Source organism: Argentina silus (genome assembly GCF_951799395.1).
Source record: "Argentina silus genome assembly, chromosome: 21".
Taxonomy (NCBI): domain Eukaryota; kingdom Metazoa; phylum Chordata; class Actinopteri; order Argentiniformes; family Argentinidae; genus Argentina; species Argentina silus.
Window position 1 is genome coordinate 1,647,496 of NC_139675.1, and position 22,091 is coordinate 1,669,586.

The 22,091-nt window shown below is 48.4% G+C and overlaps 1 protein-coding gene across 2 annotated transcripts in view; it reads left to right on the forward strand.

Annotated features, from left to right (window-relative positions):
• fbxw7 (F-box and WD repeat domain containing 7) overlaps window positions 1–22,091 on the forward strand; it is a gene marked incomplete at its 5' end in the record, with an annotated part of 155,326 nt that overhangs the window by 17,315 nt on the left and 115,920 nt on the right. For both annotated transcript variants that reach the window (XM_083692732.1, XM_083692735.1), the window contains one exon: window positions 10,552–10,626. The remainder of the gene's footprint in view (window positions 1–10,551; window positions 10,627–22,091) is intronic.

The window sequence follows — 22,091 nt, forward strand, 5'->3', positions numbered from 1 at the left end:
TGGCTCTGGGAGTTGTGGTGTTCTCCAAGGCTTCAGAGAGAGACGAGAGGAAAGGGAATAAGAGTTGGGAGGTGGGAGGGACCGGGCCTTACCTTAGAGCATCAGTAGCTACTCACCCTTCGTCTACCAGGGTTGATCCGGTTTGATATCGCCATCAAATGTGCATCTGTCTCCTGTGTGTGTGTGGTAGACGAGATCATTACAGGGAGAGGGTGGTTGATCCAACGCTGGGTTCAATCCCTGTCTAAGCCTCCAGCAGCTGCCTCTGTGTAATTACAAGGCTGCAACCTCCACTGCATGGCCCTGCCATTGAGGGACCAATGCCTTGATGCGGCCTGAAGCTTCTGTGAGATGTCTGCAGCTGTTTTCTTTTTAATGTTTTTAGGGCATTTCTGCTTTATTGAGAGAGACAGTAGAGATTGACAGGAAGGATGGGGGAGAGAGAGGAGGGATGACATGCAAGATAGGTCGAGGGTCGGAATCGAACCAGGAACCTTGCGATTACGTGGTGTGCGTATTAGTGTGCTACGCCACTAAGCGCCCCCTGCAGCTGGTTTTTAATCGACTGTATAGGGCTAACTTGGACACCATGCCAAGTTACTTCATGCTGAGATATAGGCCTAGTGCGTCTTGAAAATGTTGATGAATATTGTGTTAACAACTTCACCCATAGACGAGGCCCTAGATGTGTTTCAACACTGCGTACTGACAAGGTTTTTCTTCAACGAAGTGACCGATTTGCAGCTGCAGCATATGATGGAGAGTTTGTTTTGGTTGTGAGCAGTTGTTCGTGCTCCGATCCTCTTGTTATCGTGAGCATCAGGTCAGGAATGTTGCAGCACATAACAGCATGTGACATCTGGAGGTCATACTTGTCTCCATACTTTACGGTGATGATGACACATACATTTTACTAGCTGTCTGGTCTGAGCTCCAGGGACTGAGCAGAATTGAAATTGAGTACTGTTATTTGTCTGGCACTGGCTCTGAGCTACTTCTAATTTTTAAACTACTGTATCTTGCTGTGCTCAGACTACTCCGTGCCATTATTTTCCTTTGGTGTTGTTCAAAGTACAATTTATCTACAGTCCATTCAAATAATTCAGTTTGAACCACTGTTTTTAAACAGGGACCCACAAGAGACCCTGTTGCTATCGGGGTAATTGGTCGCTGTCATTGGATCCCATCATCGTCTGGGGCTTGGATGGGTTTGTTGTAGGTTCGCATTGTTTGGCTTCTTTGAGAAGACCTTTGTCTGAGTTTGTCTTTCTTCAGCTCTCAATCACTGTTTGAGAAAGTGGGTGTCTGTGCTGATTGTGGAGCTTTAAATTGGATTTCAGCCACTGAGATGAGTCCTGATGCCTGTGGAAATGTAATCTGCTTTTCCTCCCCGTCTTAAGAATGACTTTGGGGTAACAGATGAATAGCTGATGATGGGTTTAAGACGATACACTTCACCACCCTGGGAGCCATCCACATTCTATGCCCCAAATATGCATTAAAAGTACTCTCTTGTCTCTTGAACAGTCTATTGAAAGAAACCTTTGGTTTGACCGTTTCTAAATGGGAAGCAAAGCCTTGGGACAGGTGGTAGACTACTTGTGCAGTTAGAGACGTTGTTTTAAAAAAAAAAAATCAATGCCCCATTATTAGTCAATAGTCACTAAATGGCCCTGGCACTCCACACAGCTTTAGTGGTCTGACAGTCACATGAACGCGTGGCCGTGGAGGGCAGTCATCTGTATGGTCGGGTTTTCAAACTCAGAGTGGGCGAATGTGGTTGTATGAAACACTCTATTAGGTTTCAGTGTCCTGTCTGAGAGTGTATGAAGAGGGCTGCAGGGGGGCAGGGAGGGCTGGGGACTTGGAAATGCTTGGCAGAGTGAGCCGGGCCTGTTTATTCATTGTGTCTGCTCTAATGAAGACAAATGCCTTTTTGAGCCCGGTACTCCCATCTGGCTGCCGGTGAGCTCCGGGGAGGGAGAGAGAGAGGGGGGGGGGGGGTGTGTGTGTGTGTGTGAAGAGGGATAGCGGGGTGAGCTGGAGCAGGGCCAGTGCCCTGGCCCTTCACCCTGAATAGGGCTGGCTGTTCTACCCCTGTATAGGGCTGGCTGTTCTACCCCTGTATAGGGCTGGCTGTTCTACCCCTGTATAGGGCTGGCTGTTCTACCCCTGTATAGGGCTGGCTGTTCTACCCCTGGATAGGGCTGGCTGTTCTACCCCTGTATAGGGCCGGCTGTTCTACCCCTGTATAGGGCTGGCTGTTCTACCCCTGTACAGGGCTGGCTGTTCTACCCCTGTATAGGGCTGGCTGTTCTACCCCTGTATAGGGCTGGCTGTTCTACCCCTGTATAGGGCTGGCTGTTCTACCCTTGTATAGGGCTGGCTGTTCTACCCCTGTATAGGGCTGGCTGTTCTACCCCTGTATAGGGCTGGCTGTTCTACCCCTGTGCGCAGGGTTACATGCGAAGTCGGTTGTGTCCTTCGCTCTTCGCTCTTTGTAGGAGGCACAAGTCGGGTAAACAGTTTTTGTGTCGTTATCATAGTCTTCCACCGTGCTTATCCTTGCTTCTCCCTACCCACCAACTCCCACTACCCCTCCACACCTCCTCTCCAACCGTCACTCCTCCTCTCTCATCGCTCCCTCTCCTCTCCTCTCCTCTCCTCTCCTCTCCTCTCCTCTCCTCCTCCTTCGTTCTCATACAGATAACCCTCACCGCTCCCTCTCCTCTCCTCTCCCCCTTCTCCTTCGTTCTCCTACAGATAACCCTCACTGCCTCTTGCTCCTGTCTTAAAACTCAAACCCAGCCCTGCCTCTCTGGCCTTTAGTGAATTTGTTTCATTTACATTAATGGCATTTATCTTTTTAATTTGTCTTTCATCTCTCTCTGTGTCTCTCTCTCTCTCTCTCTCTATCTCCCTCTCTCTCTCTTTTACATTTTTTTTTACATTTATGGCATTTAGCAAACACCTTTATCGAAAGCGACTTACAACAAATACATTTGTCTAAGTAAGTGAATCATCTATCCATCAGTCATCATAAGATGAAGTAATCAATGCTCAGACCAGGGGCCATTGGCAGTCACAATGCTAGAAGAAGTTTTTTTTAAAATTATTATTTATTTTTTTATTCACAGGAGAGAAACCTGTACGGGGGGTAGTGGGGGTGAAAAAGGTCTTTAGGAGGGTTTCAGACACTCCTAACCCTTGTCTATCTCTTTTTTTTCCTTCCTTGAGGGGAGGAAAAATGTCCCTAACAAAACAGAAAGGGGAACCTTTTGACTGCGTCTAGATAAATCCATATGCCTGACGAACGGCCCATGAATAGGCCCATTGTCTTTACCCCTCTTTGTAAGAATGGGAAAAAGGGATCAGTCTTTACAGCAAATGTCCTATGTCACGTAGGCGTTACTTAAGCACACTGGTGTATCACATATTAAGTTCAATATCACCTCAGAAAAGCCCCTTGAGATGAATTTACCTGTCTTTGTGATTAAGCACCCTCTGGTTTTTTTTGGACCTCTCCTCTTTGTCTTAACACCTGCTAGGTTGTTTAATTTTTTCAGTTTGACAGTTGCTTACTCTTAAAATGTTCCAGTTCTTTGCTGACATGCCATGCCGGGTTTCCTGGTAAAGTAATGACTACATGTCAGACCCTGTGTCAAGTGATATAGTGGATCTGTTCCAAGAGGACGATGTGTTTGGCAGGTGACTCTGACTTCTGATATGCATGTGAATATAATCTATTCTTTCCAAAGGTCCTAACCTTGCAGAGTAAGTCTGTCTGGAAAAGCTGAACACTTGAACAGTCACAAACCTGTCTTGAAATGGATAGCAAGGTGTGTTGCGTTGGAATGTCTTTGGTGTGGTGGCCCTTTTCTGAACATGTATCATCCCATTCTTTCACTCCTCTTCCTCTCCCCCTCCCTTCAGTCCTTCCCTCTTTTATTACTTTGTGTTACTCTTCTCCCCTGTAACCTGAGCTCCGGCAGCCCATCCCGCTAGTTCATTGTCATTTACCCTGTGTGGGTGAAACGAGAGCCTGCGAGTGCTGGTGGATGAGACCTCCGCCGTGGAGCTCGCCTCCGCCTTGGAGCTCGCCTCCACCGTGGAGCTCACCATCACTGGAGAGGGTGTCATTACGGGCCTTGTCAGGTTTCACCCGCTTGATGTGAAAAAGCCGCAGAACTGGGTGGAGAAGGAGGAGGTGGAGGTGGAGGAGGGGTGTCAGGGGTGTGGAAGGTAATTAGCCTGCATTCCTGCATTGATTTTTGAGGAGCATCTCTCCTTCCTTCTCCTCCTTCCTCCCTGCCACTCCCTGCGCTGCAGCTGGTATAGCAAGCCCCTGCCCAGACGCCCTGAGAGCGGAGGCCTTCTCAGCCTGAGTAGGCTCAGTGTGAACTGCCACTCTTTAGGGAAGCTCCGTGGCCCAATGAGAGCTGTCCTTATCCGCCCTGCAGTAGACTCCGCGTTCAGTCCTGGAAGAAGCAGCCATAAGTCTCTCAATGTACCACATGAATGAAGCAACCATAAGTCTCTCTCTGTACCACATGAATGGGCTGCCCTTTAAAGGAATGCACGTAGAGCTTGTGTTAGGGGATAGGTTAAAGGACCAACAGCAATAAGAGTAGATATTAATATATTTTGTGCAGTAAAATTCTAGCTGAGAAAGGGGCCAACTACAGACACTGCTGCGTACTAATGTTACCCCTACTAATAGCTCCATTTGATTTTAATGCGTTCGTGAAAGGTCATGTTAAGTCGCAGTTGGCCATCCCTTTTTACTGTTGACTAATGGCTTATACACGGGTTATACACGCCTCACAAACTGCGTTTTATGCACTGCATTAAGCTTAGGTCCCCCCCCCCCCCCCGTCGCCTGCCTTGGCATCCCTTCTATCTTGACTTGTGCTCTCAAGAGGTCTGCCGAGCCTGGCGCCTGAGTAACTCCACAACCGGGCCGTGGCGGCGTGCATCACCGCAGGCTGAGGTGCCTTGTGTGACCCGGCCAGGCGCCTGGTTTATTATTCATGTGCAGGAGGCTCTTACCTGCCCTTTGCTCCGCTCCCAGGCAGCGCTGATGTGTGAGAACACAGGTCTGCTGGAGTAATACCAGGGCCTCCCAAGTTCACGCCCTGACAGGAACCCAGTGTTTATGAGGACATGCAAGTGATCTTACGCCACTGGAGCCAGACTGTTGTGGAATACCAGTGTGTTTAATCATCCTGTTATACCTGGTCAAGGAAAGGTTAGGTAAATACGACATGCCAGAGGGCTGTAACGAGGTTCTCTTTCATCGAATGATGTCGTCTTGTGGACACACCATTGTTTGGGATTTCAGGTTTCCCTGAAGGCTCGCATACCTGTCGGTGTAAGGCGGTGTTGATTGAGGAATGCAGGAAATGTTTGGTTTGTTAGGAGAGAAAGGCCTATCTCAAGCGACTTTCAGACTTTTTTCGGGAAACATAGATTAGAGTCAAGCAGTCACAAATGTATGGCACAAGGCTTGTACTGCCTTAGTTAAGTGACCATGCAACATCCGGAAGCATTTTATTAGAAATAAATGTCAATATAGAGGAAGCCCACTTTGAGTCTAATTTGGCAACCCTTAATCCTTAAGTCGTGTTTGTTCTTTGTGTGTGTACCTTTCAATTCTCCATTGCTCTGGTGTGTGTATGTCTGTTGCTGTCTCTCTAGGGAACTAACTTTGTTGAATCGAAGTGCATTGATCCTGATGCCCCTGTTGTGCCACTCTGTGTGTGTTTGTGTGTGTGTGTGTGTGTGTGTGTGTGTGTGTGTGTGTGAGCTTAGCTCCTGTAGGAGTGTTTAGATGTACATGCCTTGCCTCAGCATGAGGAGTTGCTGGAGTAGATCCCCTGGTCAAACAACAGCATGACTTTGACGAAGGAGCTTGCTCCGAAATGCTTCAACAAATAAACATCTTTCCAGGGTGAAGTTGCTGTCCAGAGCATCTTTTCTTGCTGTAAACAGCGTGTTTATCATGGTCAGACGACAGCATTTTCTTTGTATTATCCCTGAGCTGTGATCTCTGTACTGTGAGTCACATCTGTTTCCTCTTCACTGTTCCTCAACCTGTCAGTTTACTTGATGGAAGACTGTGTACAAACATGTAAAAGCTTATCAAACTGGTGTGATTGTATTTTAAGATCCCATTGCGTCATTTTTCGATCATTCCCTTTCTCCATTCAGGCCGTGTGTCATCTCCGTTTCTGCCTTCGTTGAAAACAAAAGGCCTTTGCTTGAACTCTTCCAGCATTAAAACATTCTCTTCATTAATCCCTCCCCACCCCTCCAGTCCAGCAATAAGGGGTGTGTGTTGGATGTGTGTTGGATGTGTGTTGGATGTGTGTTGGATGTGTGTTGGATGTGTGTTGGATGTGTGTGTGGTGTATGTGTGTGCGCGTGGCCAAGGACACTGGACCAGGTAAGGCCGTGCCCTGGCCCATCTGCTGCCCCGTCCTCTCCCTGAGCTGCCTGTGCCTCGGCCAGGTGCTCTCTTCCACCTGGAGGCTTGTCAGGAGCAGAGGGATGCCTCAGCCCTCGAGAACCTGGATTAGCCCGCCCTGGATGCTGCGACGATTATGGCCCCAGTCAGACCAAGCACCTGTCAGCCAGGTGGTGTGAGTTGTGAGGGGTTAGGCTCTCCTGCGCTACACGGACAGGTTTAAAGGACCAACAGATGCTTTAGCTAGCGAGCTAGCTAGCGCCTCTCACTTAGCTTTTTAGCCTGACAGATGGAGCTTTCCCTGAGGGGTGAAGTGGATTATGGGTGTCTGTGCACTCGAAATGTCTTCACTCTAAGCTAACATGAATCATGTCATGACAGGTTGAGATGTGCAATAGGCCTTTCTCCCCTTGACGATTTCTCACCCATGCCTCGTCAGAACTTAATAACTTTGGGCCGAGACCACACTTTGCAGTTCTTCTGTGTGGATGTGTTTCATTTGGCCGTCTTCCATGTCCTGACACAGCTGACCCCTGGCGTTGGCGACAGGCGTCCATCACCTCTGGGGCTGCAATCAGAACAGGAGTCTCTGGGAAAACCCTCAGCGCCGTTCCGAGAAAGTGCATCTGGGTACCCAATGGTGCGGTCACTGTATCAGGAGAGAGAGAGAATTTCTCCCTGGGAGTGTGCACCCTTTCGCGCAGTGCACTTTGTCCTAATGCTGAACGCCGGCCAAATATATCCATAACAAGGCAAGGTCTACCACAGAGAACGCTGACACACACACACACACACACACACACACAACCCTCCCCTCTGTGTATGTCGGCATTTCCTCTTGATTCTACCGAGTGCTGTAAGTGGGTCACTGTGTATGAGTGTGCGTACTTGTTGCTCTATTCTGAATCAAAGTGACTTTCATTTCATCCAAGCTGCGTCTGCTTGAAATTGGCTTCTGAAATCACCACCAACACAATCACAGATTATTATTTATTAATTTATTTATTTCTCTTTCTTTTTTAGTCTTTTACAAATCAATTGGCATTCTATAAGGCCCGGGATAAAGGCAAACTCAAAAGGTATTTTTTTGTGTGGCGTCTGTGGCAGAACATTTTGTGTTTGAATCCGTAAGTGGGCCGGCTTATTCAGTGGTCCTGCATTGTGACATCTGACTATTGTTCAGAGTTTTCCTACAGCACATTTCCTCAGCACTGCGATCCGACCAAACTGACAGTGAACAGGAGTCCCTCCCCCCACCCCCCCTGGCGCGTGTCTCTTGTAATATAAATATTAATGTCTGGCCTGGTGAGCAGCTGACGTCAACGGAAATCTCCAGATGAACTTGTTCTTTTCTAGGATCGTGGCACTGGTGGGAATTTTTTAACTTTTTTTTTTATTTTATTTTTTTTATAAATGTTATGTACGACAATGCATATCTGACCCTGATGAATTCAATGTTTGCTTTGGATGTCGGTCTGAAGAAAAATTTCATGTTGACCGATTTGTCCGAGATATTTTCTCAACTGACTTTGATGAATGACCAAATGACTTCATGCTGCTCTTCCCAAGTTGTCTCTTTCTCTGTGGTGCCTGCTGTTGTTTTGGAACGCAAATAACTGTATTGTCGCCAGTTTGACTGTTAGACTAGACGAGGCTAATCTGAAAACAGGAAAGAAGTTATAGGAAGGGTCAACGGTCAGGAAACCTATGAGTAAGATCCCTCCTCACCCTCAGTTCAAGTTTATTTGGCCCGCCTCTCCACCCTAAAGAGAGATGAACAACGGACGGTTTGTTCTGCAGCTGGGGTGGTAATAATGTTCTTGTTTCTCCTCCTTGCTGTCTGGAGTCTCTCAGCAGACCTGGGAACCTACTCCAGCTGGTGCTATGCTACGGTGCTATGCTACGGTGTTTTATAACAGAGGAGGCAGGACACTCTTTTTCTCTCTCCTTCTTCTTCTCTCCTCTAGGATAATTCAAAACATAGTCTCAGAGTCATCAATCACCAGCTTTCCCCTCTGTGACGCGGCCATACCTCTGTCTCACGGCGATCTCTTGTAAAACAGCTGGATAGTCTGCCCCTTGCGCTGTGTGTCGATGCGTTTCCCAGGACTCTCTGTTCACATCTCAGCTCTGTTGTTTACGTGGAGTTCGCCAGCCTCGTTCCTCTGGCATAGTCAGATCTTTGTGCTGCCTGAGGGGATATTTAGTGGTGGTTTTTTTTCTCGAGGCACCCGCTCAGAGCTAACAAACGAAACAATCAGCCCAACAGAGGGCCGTGCCCGGCTCAACTGATCTGCCAGAATGATCCCCTGTGAGTACTCAAGTTTGACGTGGACTTTTTCTCTGACTTGAGCTCTGCTTCCTTTATCAAAGCACCGTTAAATGTCTCTCGACCCTGCTGTCAGGCCAGGGGATTCTCCTAAGTGGAGGTACAAGATGAGTTCATCGGTGAACCAAAGATGTGTGCGGCGTTCTTTTCTTCTGAACTGGAGAGTTTAAACACTTGAGAATATGGACTGGGTTAAGAGCCCGGGCGGCTTCTGGTGGGACCTCAGGGGGTTCATCAACGAGATGCTTTAAAAGAGATCCTTTAGTCCGCTTCTGACGTTTTTACAGCCAGCTCCTCTTTGCGTGCTCAGAGGCAGAGGTACTCGGAGGTGCAAGGCACACCTCTAGATTGCCTTGTTGGTTATTATCATCAAAAACGAGTGTTGTTGCCACACAGAATGAACACACTCCAGTGTCTGATTCTGTGATTTGTATTGATTTGTTTCATTTTAGCTGTTGTTATTTCTTCATGCAGCTGTTGTACCCCTTCGATCGCATCATCATCTAAACACACCACCACGGGCCATGCTAAGTGCCACTTATACGTATGCCCCCCTCGTTAACGCTGAATTCTAGACGAGGCAATCAATCTGTTGAGTGAGGAAGTCAATCTGCTCACAGGTGGAGTGGTGACGCACCAGCGCTGCTTGACACAGGCGTTTGCCCTCCTGCTACGGCGTTATTGACGCGTCCGCCTTTTTGTCTTAGCCTGTACGATCCCGCCCCTGGGATGAACCCCCAGAAGGGCACAAATGCACAAATGTCACACCAAGCGGGGCTCCGGTTGTGGATGTCACACCAAGAGGGGCTCCGGTTGTGGATGTCACACCAAGAGGGGCTCCGGTTGTGGATGTCACACCAAGCGGGGCTCCGGTTGTGGATGTCACACCAAGAGGGGCTCCAGTTGGGGAACAACACAGACTGCTCAACTCCATATACCACGCCTCATCACCATGTAGCATATTAATAGTGTTTTTTTACGATTGTAATTACAGTGTTACTACACCGGTATTAGGGGGCAATTTATTTGTTGCGGGGTTATTGACTTGTTTATTGACTTGTTATTTTTTTTGTCCGCTGTACCGAGTTGTAGTTCTATAAGTTCTGTACTACCATTATATTAAGATGCTGTTACATAGTACATGGATAATTGATCATAATTGCATAGTTATAGAACTGGGCGGTTTGTGTTATTACAGGAGTGGAATAAGGATCTGTTTTTTTTACTATTGTAATTACAGCATAACTACACCAGGATAAGGGGCAACTTACTGTGTCTGTGACTGTGTGCTGGCCTTCTTTAGTGCCATTTGTTTGGGGTGTGTGTGCGCTTGCATGTGCGTGTGTGTGTGTGTGTGTGCGTGACGTGACTCATTTGGCCAGTGTGGGAGAGTGGGTGTGTGTTTTTGTTGTGGTGATCCGGGTTTCAGGGGATAAACTGTGAGACTCCAGCCTGGAACACAGACACCATTCCCTCCATCTCTCTCTCTCTCTCCTCTATCAAAACAATTCCTCTCTTTTTCTGTCTCTTTCCCTCTCTCCCTATCTCTCTCTCCCTCTTCTCAAAATAATCTCTCATCCCCTTTTTCTCTTTCTCCATCTCTCTCCCTTTCTCTCCATCCCAGACAGCCCCATGGTATGTTTACAGTGTGATGACCCCTGAGATTGCCTAACACATGCTCTGACAGACCCCTCTCTCTCTCTCTCTCTCACACACACACACACACACTGACAGACCTCTCTCTCTGCCCCCTCAGGCAGCCCTAGCAGAGGGCCCGGGACGGGAGAGGAACCCAGTGTGGCCTGGCTGACAGACAGACACAGAGAGAATCGTGAGTAACTGCTTGACTTTCTGACACCCCTCAGGGGGTTCGGGAGGGTGTGTTTGGATGGGAAATTCTTCCAGGCTTGGTCGCATACCTTCCTGCAGAGTACAGATACACTCCCCTGGGCATGACATTGGGGTGTCACAGGGTACGTGTGTCTGTGTGTGTGTGGGGGGGGGGGCTCACAAAAAGAGAACCCTCCTCAAATGCCCATCCCTGGGGTATTGGAGGGGTGGTGCAGGGGTGTGTGTCTTGGGTTTAGGCTACAGGAAACCTAGACAGATATTTAATCGCCCGGTAATTAGACTCCTTTCATTCTCCTCCGTCAACTCCTTTGTGGAGCCCTGATGCACAATAAAGCTTTCTCGTTTCAGGGTGTGATTTATCCCCACCGCGTCCTCAGTATTCACGACAGGCGCTCCACACCGGGCCTTTTACTCTGCCCAACTGTACGCCCCCTCGACAGGGCCCGATGATTTAGTTCCTGCCTAAGTCAGCGACAGCGCAGTCTGCACTGTGCTCATTTTGATGCATTGGAGACGATTACCATATTGAGACAAAACGTTAGGTGGTTTGAAGTCTCGTAGTTTTGGTTCCCACACAAACGGAGAACCAGAGAAACGTGACGTGCTGGTGTGTGTTTGTTTATTCTGGGTTTCTCCATTGCCAGTCGGGTGTTGTTGATCAGAACGGCTGTATTCCTTCCGATTAACTTAAGCTTAGGAGGTTTTACGTTTTGTCTCCTACGTTTTCTTATTCCAAAACAACGAAGTAATAGTAGTAGTGAAAACACAGACTTCTTCTTCTTCTTCTGTGACGAGAGTAATTAGACCGTCTTGGAACCGGAGTCCCTTCTGGCAGCGTGTGTTCTCACACTGTGTCACAACATCCTCTGGCAGCGTCCTCCTGAACCATTTGGAAAAGTGTTTATTGAACCAGGGCCACTGTTCCAGGAAGTTCTGGCCATGTGTCATCCTTATGGATGAAGGGAGGGAGAGAGAGAGAGGGAGAGAAGAAGGAGGAGGAAGAGGAGGGAGAGAGACACGGAGAGAGAGGGAGAGGGAGAGAGAGGGAGAGAGAGGGAGAGGGAGGGAGAGAGACACAGAGAAAGAGAGAGAGAGGGAGAGAGAGAGAGAGGATGATCGGGGGGCAGTGGTGGGACCCGCCCCTCCACCACCTTGTTGTCAGCGTTTGAGGCAGGAAGCACACTTTCACACTTCCACGTGAGGCACCGGGGGAGTTGTTTTGAATCGTTATGAAGGAACAGGAGGTTGATTAACTGTGAAGCACTGCTGTCGCTGTGACTCTGGCTCATCAGTGGGCGAATGCGGAGGGAAGGTGTGTGTGTGTGAGAGAGAGAGAGAGAGAGAGAGAGATGCTGTCGGGGGCGACCTGGTCCTTGTGAAGCATTGCTGTCAGTGTGGCGCGAGCTCATCAGTGAGCAAATGCAGAGGGAGGCAGGAGTGTGTGTGTCCCCCACTGTGGGTTCTTTTAAAGGTTGGAGTGGGGCAGTCCCACTCTCGTATTTGTTTCAGTTTTTATTGGACAGAGGCAGTAGAGAGAGACAGGAGGGTATGCCAGCAGGACACGGGCCAGATTCTAACCCATGCCGACATGGGCATATGTGTGCACTGTAGGCCACGGGTGCTGGACCGCTGGACCACCCCAGGTCACGGTGCTGGACCACTGGACCACCCCAGGTCACGGTGCTGGACCACCCCAGATCACGGTGCTGGACCACCCCAGGCCAAACTGGGCTCTTTAGTTTGTACATTTAAGTAATAGGCTGTTGTTAATGTAGTGTTTTGTGTGTGTGTCTGTGTGTGACCACTGGACCACCCCAGGCAAAACAGGCTCTTTAGTCTATACATTTAAGTAATAGGCTATTGTTAATGTAGACAATGGCATTTCCGTAATAAGCTTTTCTGTAACCTAACTGACCTGGGAATCCAAATGTTTTTTTGGCATGGTTTTGTTTGACGGTGCCTTGGTGATTATATGAAATGTGGTCCCCTGTGGCTCAGTTGGTAGAGCGTGGCGCTAACAACGCTTAGGTTGTGGGTTTGATTCCTGCTGGGACCATATATACTGAAATGTATGCACTCACTGCAATGTAAGTCGCTTTGGATAAAAGCGTCAACTAAATGGCATATATATATATATATGCAGCCAAGCGGTGAGCTTGCTGTCCTGTCCTGGTGTCTCTTGGTCTGTGTGGAGTCTGCATGGGAGTCCTCTGTGAGAAATACACGCACTATTCATTGGCTCATCTCTGCCTCTGCCTCTCCACCTCCACTTAAGCAGCAATGCCAGAGAGGACCTGATTTATCGTCAATATTGTCATGGTGGGGGACTTGTTAGGCATGACGCGTCGTAGCGAAACCCAACCAAGTCACATTGTTGATGATAAATCACAGCCTCCAGGACGTTATTGCTTTTACACAATGGTTACACAACAAATCCCAAAATTGAAGAAAACAATGCTTTAACTATTTATTTTGTGATTGATTGTGGTTGGTTTCTGTCCTGCGCTGAGAAATATAGTTCCCAAAACAAACGTAGTCAAGGGAACGTGATACACAACTCTCCTGTGGTGTAGGAGTATTATAATACGCTGGTGGGGGGGGGGGGAGATAAATAATCAACACGAGTCAATTTGATTACAGTGGGATCAAGTTTGACAGCCAAATATCTGCATTATCATGTCAGTGTTACAGTCAATGTTGCAGTCAATGTTGCAGTCAGTGTTGCAGTCAGTGTTGCAGTCAGTGTTGCAGTCAGTGTTGCAGTCAGTGTTACAGTCAGTGTTACAGCGCTGTGCTTCATTTAGGAGTCTCCAGTGAAGTTTTACTTGATGAGTTTGTGCACTACGGGCTCACCTTGCACTGTGTCTGCGTGCGTGTCTGTGTCTGTGTCTGTGTGTGTACATGTCTGTATGTGTGTGTGTGTTCGTGACTATGTGTGTCTGCGTGTGCGTGTGTCCGTGTATGTGTGCTACAAGGGATCATCCCCCCCTCTCAGACGACGGTGCAGTCCAGACTGAATTATTCATCTCCGGCACGCGTGTGTGAATTAAAAGTAAAGCGATAGCATACAGGGGACCGGGGGGTGCTTTGCTCGCTGCTGAATATTTAAAGGTATGCTCAGGCGCTCAGTCACCTGTTCGTCTCGCCTCCTCAGTCCCTCCCGAAACTGTTGTTCCGGTCTCAGAGAGACTATAATGGCTTTCCAATGTGAAATCCTATTTGGTGGTTGAATAATTGATGTAGGTTTGGAATCCCGCGGTCCTAGTTGTCTTCATCCCAGCGTGTTTCCTTCAGGATGCAGATGCATGCGGGTCGAGGTGAAGGAAAAGGTCTGGTGCGCCCGCGGAGGGGCGCTGAGGTGAACGGTACTCAGCGGTTCTGTTGTGAAACCTGGGTTGTGGGGGGGTAAGGCCTGGGTTGTGGGGGGGTAAGGCCTGGGTTGTGGGGGGGTAAGGCTTGGGTTGTGGGGGGGTAAGGCCTGGGTTGTGGGGGGGGTAAGGTCTGGGTTGTGGGGGTGTAAGGCCTGGGTTGTGCGGGGGTAAGGCCTGGGTTGTGGGGGGGTAAGGGGTAAGGCCTGGGTTGTGCGGGGGTAAGGCCTGGGTTGTGGGGGGGTAAGGCTTGGGTTGTGGGGGTGTAAGGCCTGGGTTGTGCGGGGGTAAGGCCTGGGTTGTGCGGGGGTAAGGCCTGGGTTGTGGGGGGGTAAGGCCTGGGTTGTGGGGGGGGTAAGGCCTGGGTTGTGCGGGGGTAAGGCTTGGGTTGTGGGGGGGTAAGGCCTGGGTTGTGGGGGGGTAAGGGGTAAGGCCTGGGTTGTGGGGGTGTAAGGCCTGGGTTGTGGGGGGGTAAGGCCTGGGTTGTGCGGGGGTAACGCCTGGGTTGTGCGGGGGGTAAGGCCTGGGTTGTGGGGGGGTAAGGGGTAAGGCCTGGGTTGTGGGGGTGTAAGGCCTGGGTTGTGGGGGGGTAAGGCCTGGGTTGTGGGGGGGTAAGGCCTGGGTTGTGGGGGGGTAAGGCTTGGGTTGTGGGGGGGTAAGGCTTGGCATCCTGTCGTGAGCCGGACACTTAGGATGAAGCTGAATGGGTGCCGTTCGTCACGTCCACTTCCCACTTCCATTGCAGACCGTGCTGAACAGACAGCATGTTTGTACTGTATGTGCCACAGGGGCCTGCGCCATTAGAGCTGCTATGCTACTGTAGCCCGTGTGTGTGTGTGTGTGTGTGTGTGTGTGTGTGTGTGTGTGTGTGTGTGTGTGTGTTTTCATTAAGGGCCTTCTAATGCCTCCAATGTTGTGGCAGCATAGGCTGCTTGTTAGCACCTCTCTGCAGCGCCTGTAAGTTAATTACAGTCTGCGGACAGGAAGACTCGGAGAGGAACACCTTTGCTTTGCTGCCTCCACGTATTGATATAGCCTGCTAATTAGGTAACCATGGGAGCTGTTCCTATCACAGGAGAAACGGACGCCTTGCTCATTCTCGGGAAGAGAGGAGGCACTGACTGGTTTCTTCTGTAACTGAATAACATTGTTTCTGTTATTCTTTCTTTCCTTGCTTTGTTTTGCCCGATTTCACCTGAAAAGACAAGTAGGCTGGTTGTTGGATGACGGGTCTGTCAATTCTTTTTGTCTATTGTCTGTGTCTGTGTGTGTGGTTGTGGTTGTGTCATTTCTTCAGAAGAGGTCTGAATGTCAGAGTGGTGTGGAAATTTTTAATAACTATGTGGAAGAGGTGAGGGTTGCTTTGTAGTACAGGGAAAGGTGCAGTTCGCTGTGTCATCCTGCGTAGAGACAGAGAGAGAGAGAGAGAGGTGAAAGCATCGTCTGCAGCAGAACAGTGAATAGGTTTGAGATTCAGTCATCCTTTGTGTCACTCCCTAATCAGTCCCCCAGCTCTCACTCACACCCACACATCCTCTGTAAATAATTTAGAGGCCCTTTCGCCAGCAGCAGGGAGAGGAGAATGGCCAGTGTACAATTGATAGTAGAGGACAGGACAGCAGAGGACAGTAAAAACAGCTGCTGATGCGTATTCTTAAAGTCCTATGGCTCTAAGCAGCTTGGACTGCAGAAGTCACGCTGTCAGCTTCCATTTGGACGTAATACAAGTTCTGCTGGGTGGGTATTGGATTTGCAGTGCTTTTTCATTTAGGTCTGTAAACGGCCGTCCGTGGAGCTGGCGTAGAGGCAAACTAATATGCTAGACTGGAAGAAGTCCTGGAAAACATCGTATCTGAGAAGCCCTGCCTGGCCTCTTGATTCGAGACTTCATTGACCCACTACGGTACTGTAGATGCCCTGTCGCATTCTGTTGCCCCGCTTACGGCAGGATTTTTAAAGCTCATAATGGGTTTTGTAGACCATGAAGTATGCATGATTTTATTTGACCCATGTTGACGTCCTCACATGTTGTCATGTTTCACTTTTGTAGTGACATATCTTGACCCCGACAGTACACCCCCCCCCCCCCCCACACACACACACACACACAATAGAATTGGCCTATTTGTTGCAGCTAATCCATCTGCCTGTCTTTGCTGGGTGTTGTATGAGAAACCATGCAGCTGACAGAGGCGGTCACACGCTTACGCAGAGTCATTCATGCTTCGGAAGCCCCGCGAAAAACAGGAAACCACAAGCGCATTGACTCTATACCCTCCCTGCCCTGTTCCTGGGGTGGCAGGAAGTCCTGACTTCACAGACTCGCTCTTGGAGGGCCCATCCTGTCCACTGAGAACATTGTTGTGGAGGATGCCTGCCATGCAGTCAATGGACTTGGCCTGAATCTGACACTCTGTTGGAAATGAAGGAAAACACTGAACATGCATTGGCAGGCTGTGCACGGACACCTTTGTCATTGTGTTCCAGAACACATGCTTTAGTTGTGTGTGTGTGTGTGGTGCGTGTTACCTTCTTTGCCCACTAGAGGGGGGCCTAGCCAGAGAAAACAGTCCTCTGCAAGCCTGGTTGCATTGAGGACTCCCACTGCTGGAGTACAATGACTGGAGCAGTAGGAGTGCTGTGTTTCAATGTGTGTTTTCTAGAAGCGATGCTGAATAAGGACTTTTATCTTTCGTACTTGTGAGGTCGATTTTTTTATGTTACTTTTTTTTTTTGGAGTGGGGCAGTCTCACTCTCTTGTATGTTTTTCTCCATTGGATAGATAATAAATGCCATTTAGCTGACGCTTTTATCCAAAGTGACTTACATTGCAGTGAGTGCGTACATTTCAGTATGTATGGTCCCAGCGGGAATCAAACCCACAACCTTAGCGTTGTTAGCGCCGTCCTCTACCAACTGAGCCACAGAGGACCAGGATAGAGACAGTGGATTTTCAGTATATGTGGTCCCAGCGGGAAACAAACCCACAACCTTAGCGTCGTGAGCGCTGTGCTCTACCAACTGAGCCACAGAGGACCGCGTTACGCTTTGCTCAGCTCCACCTCGGCTTCCTTAGACCGCTGTGCCTGGCTGGTCGCCACCGTCTTCTCTACCAGCGTGTCAGAGAGATTGTGGGCAATAAGATCAATGCGACACGAAACAATCCACAAACCCACTTAACACTAATTCCCATTAATTGGTTGCAAGAGGTTTACGATCGACAAATTGGCTTTGCGTTTTAATGAAGGACCCACCCCACTTGATGTAGAGGAAGATGGTAATGGAATAATTTGCTAACAAGTCACTACTTTGTAACGGGGGAAGGTTTGAATCAATGCTGTATTCCTCAGGTCCGGTACACTGTCCACCCCATGGGTGGGGAAAACGCTGGACAAGCATTAGATAAACGCTTTATCAACAGATCAGACAAGATACCAGAAGATAATTATGTTGTGGGTGGGTTAGTGGGGTTGATAAAACTCACTGTTTTGTCCATTCAAAGGGAAACCAATCAGGGATTTCCCAAGGCCCACTGCAGCTGGGGCAACCCCAGCCCTAGTACAGTATGTTTGGCTGCCTTGTCAGTGGTTACATCAGGGCTACGCAGACTTCAGATTTACTGGACGTTTTTTTTTTTACAACCACAGCGCAATTAAAACTTAGTGAGAGGATCATGTCTTACAGATGTTTTCCTCAGTCAAAGACACAAACAGAAAACCATTAAATCCTCAATGAATTTATGCATGCTTTCTGATCTTGGGTCTTGATTTATTTTGCAGGCTAACACCAGCAGTAAACTAGTCACAAATGTTGTACTGTAAATGTAATGCCCAGGGCATTATATCACTGGTGTCTGTCCTGTAGATTTTTAGCTTTCTACTGTTGTCTTTGGTGGTTGTGTGGCTCATCTCTGTAGATTTGCTTCGTTTGGTGGCAACAACACCTTCTGGGACAGCTCTGTGTCGATGATTCACGTTGTTGTTTCCCCAACACTGTTGTTATTACAAGATCAATCCCTAGACAGTTCCCCTGTCTCGTTAGAAGAGTTGCGTTGTTGCTAAATACCCCTTATTTGACTGGAACAAGTTTGAAGTTGTACCCCTGCCGTCACAGCACTACCGTTGACTGTCAGGACGGATGCCAGGTTCCCCTCCCTTCCTCCAGACACACCTGTTCCCACAGCTGTGTCCTCGTCATCCGTAATCCCCCGCTTCAGGGGACAGGACATGTCTGATCACACGGGATAATATCCAGTATCAAACACCCTCCAGCTACCCCGACATCCCTAGGCAAGTTGTGCCGACGTAACTGTCTAAATGCATTTGATTATATCAGAAGATATCTCGTTTTTGATGAAAAGGAGGTGTAGGATAAAGGTGTGCTATTTTCATTTAATAAGTGGTTTGATAAGTATGAGTCAGAAGCCTCTTGTCTGAGGGGGAGCTTTTTAATAGGTTCAGTTCATCCTTGTTCTCTGTACTGCGACTACTGTCTGACTCATCCTGAGCGAAGTCTGCATCTTAGTGAAAGAGATTATGCACACACGTCCACACGCTCTCAGGTACTTGACAGTTGACAACGATCTGGCACTCAAGTTATATTTAGGCACTCAGGAAAGGGAGCTTTGGGATTTATGTATTCAAAAATCATGTTTCAACATCAGCAAAGTTGTTCAGCTCGAAGCTAGGAGTGTGAGGAGCCCTTTTTAATGTTGCGTCGTTGTCTGTGGGTTGTCGTTTCGCTGGCTCGCCCTGTGTAGTAAACTACGGTTTAATGAACCCACACTGCTCCAGGCTCCATATGGCTGCTTCTCATTTTGCACTCGGCGTCCGTGCCAGCCTCCACCCTGGCAGGACCAGGCTGCGTGCCAACCTCTCTGACCAGGCGCCCAGCTCCAGTTGCCCATTCAGAGGCTGGTGGCAGTATGTTGATGGTGACCTTAGACAGAGAGGGTGTTCTCCTCTCTTTTAACCCCTTTTTGGAGGTTGAGGGTGAGCTCTAGGACAGCTAAACGCTGTTGGGTCGGAAGGATGAAGCAACAATGACACAGCTGATGTTGTTCAGAGTCCGTGGTCTCTAAAATGAGAAGGGCTTGGTCGTTAGATGCTGCTGCATCGTCCTGAGTGTTGGCTAACATGGTTTGTGTGTGTAATTGAATTTGAGGTGCATTAAAGAAGCAGTGTTTCATGTGAATGGCGGGTTGAGGCTGAGTCAGCAGTTTTCCGAGACTCATGGCTGTGACATCGCCTGACAGACGGACTATGGTCAGAAACTGTTGCGGGGGTGACACTTGAGCGAGGTCAAATGACGTTGATCTGAAAAGTGCCATGTCGTCCTTACCATATTACGTCACGACAAATGTTCTGTGGCATACTGATGCGAAGTCTCTCGTTTTTTTTTTAATTTTATTTTTATTACAGTGTTTCCTCATGGTTCCTTTCGGTTTTTATTTTTAACCTGCCTCACCGCACTGAGCCAAGAGTTTCTGGCCTTCAAAGCCTCACTTTGAGAATAAAAGAAACGACCAAGGGAAACACTAACACACGCCTTCCAGCTCAAAGCCCACCCTCCTCTCTGTCTAGAGAAGGAAAAGGCTGCCTTTTGTCCACTGCTTTCACACAATGGAGCTGTAATTGTATGGTGTTGGAGGCGAGCACATTCCTGATCGGCGGAGACCGATATCTCGGCCTGTGCCTCGCCACACACAATGGACGTTTTGAAAAAAGGTCTCCGGTCAAAACAATGGTTTAATTCTCTAAAGCTGTTGCCTGCCACCCTTCGCAATATTTCTATTTCTTGAAATGCACACTCTGAAGACGTGACCTTTTGACTAAGTTGAAGAAACGGAGTGGGAGATTGCCTGTACTGGCTTTTCTTTCGGGCTTTTTTTTTTTTTTTTTTTCCTCAGAAGCATTTGTCATTTAATGCACCAAGACTGCCTGAAAAGCTTGCCCTTCTCACTTTCTGATGAAATAGCTTACTTATCATTTGTATGTCATTTGCATGAGTTCAGGGCTGCAACGGTGGTGGTTAAATAGTGACTCAGACAACATTGTTGTATGATGTCATCATGTGATGAAGGTTGCAAAACCGACATTAGGGTGTTAACATGTTATTCTGTTACCTGACATCGCCTGGCGGCTCCCAGTGCCGGCTGTCCATGCTGGTCACTGGATTTAGGCAGGCGTACATTAACTCTGCGATCTTATGCATGGATGCCTCAACTCTATGTGGCCTCCGCAGCCTGATTGCAGAGACACACATGAGATCCTAATAAAGATAAGCCCCTTGGCCTGGGTGGTCTAGCAGCCATGGCCTACAGTGCACACACATCTCCTTTTTACTTTCTTGTCTCTGCTCTATCCAATGAAAAATATAAGAGTGGGACTGACTCTAAAAAAAGAATAAAAAATAGCCTTTGAAAAGATGAGCACCAACATTTCCTCTCACAAATGTTTGAAAGGTTGTACCTTTTATCTGTTCAGTTCTTCTCCTCCCTCCTCCTCCTCCTGTCATGGTCCTCAGAGCAGCTCCAGGGTCTATTAGCCCGGCTCGGTTCATGCTTCAGTGCTTTCGCCAACTGCCAATTGCCTGTCATTATCGTTGTTTGGCATGGCAGCCATAGTCGTAAGAGTCGGCTAAAGCATAAACCGATCTGGCAGCGGAGGGAAGAGGAATGGTTCTATTCCTCTTGCTCTGAAACCCTTTCTTGTGGTGCAGTGAGTGTCTACTCCACGGATCAATACCCGCTCCACAGATCAATACCAAAGCAGGGAGCTGACACGGTGAAAAGGAATATTCATAAATAATGAACAGGACGCCCTTTCACCTCATCTCTCATTCCGGGAGAGCAAAAGACCAAAATGCTCAAATTGAGACGAGCGTTGCATTTTTTTGGCACTCCTGACCATGAGAATGCACAATCTTGTCTTGTCTATCTGACTAGGGAGAGCTGAAGAGCGCTAGTACTTTTTGACCCACACTGTATTCTAAGTTTAATGATTGGCAGCTTAATAAGAGTCCCGCTTGTTTTCCTCAGACATAGCGATTTACAGTGACTACTCAACTGAGGGAGAAATCATTTTTGGTCGCTTTTTACATAAGTTGCCTCTATACACGTGTAGTAAATCTGTAATTACTTGCTGTTACATAGTGCATTGCTAAGTGCTTGTTGTGACCACGTTATTACACAGGCATAGAAGTGGCAGTTTTTTTTTAATTGTTTTTCAGCAAGGTTATACAGGCAAAAAACGCACACGAGGAAAAGAAATAAATGCATAAATAAAAATAAAATGTAGTTCTCACGAGTGGAAGTTGAAGGGAGGAAAGCTTTCCATTCAGACTGAACGTTAAATGTTTTATGATTCGTACACATGCCATTAACTGTCATTAGGACTGGTGTTCCTGCCAGTCGTACGGTACTCAACTTCAACGTTGTTCTGATTGAGGAGGTCTAGTTCCAAGATGGCCTCCTGTGTAGCTTTCTGCTGTTGTCTTCGGTGGTTGTGTGGCTCAGCTCCGTTTGGTGGCAGCAATACCTTCTGGGACAGCTCTGTGGCGATGATTCACAGCGCCGAGAATGTCGGCTCTCGTTAGCGCCTGACCTGTCACCTGCGCTGTGCCGTACCGGTGACTGAGCATGGGGGACAGCTCTGGGTGCTTCACTACGACTACGATGGCGCTCTCTGCCCGCTTCCCGGCTGACACCCACAGCGATCGTTCATGACTGGGAGAAGCCCGGGGGAGAAGCGGCTCACCCCAACGAGGAGGAGGAGCAGCCGCCCGCCGTCCTAGTCCTCTGTTCTTTTCGCGGTCCTCTTCTAAAGAAGGTGCTAACTGCAGTCGATTTTCGGCTTGCATCCCCCTTATCGCTCCACCGAGCTCAGTGGACCGGTTGAATACTGAACAGGCTGGACAAGCCTCAGATGGAGAGAGGCTGTATGTACAACATATCCATACCAATGTCTTACTTTTAGCCTCTGTGTGGAGCGTAGATCCACAATTCTGTCATGGCGTGGGGGCAAAATATTCTGCACAACCATCATTGTTGTCATTGTACTGCAATGCTCAGTACCCC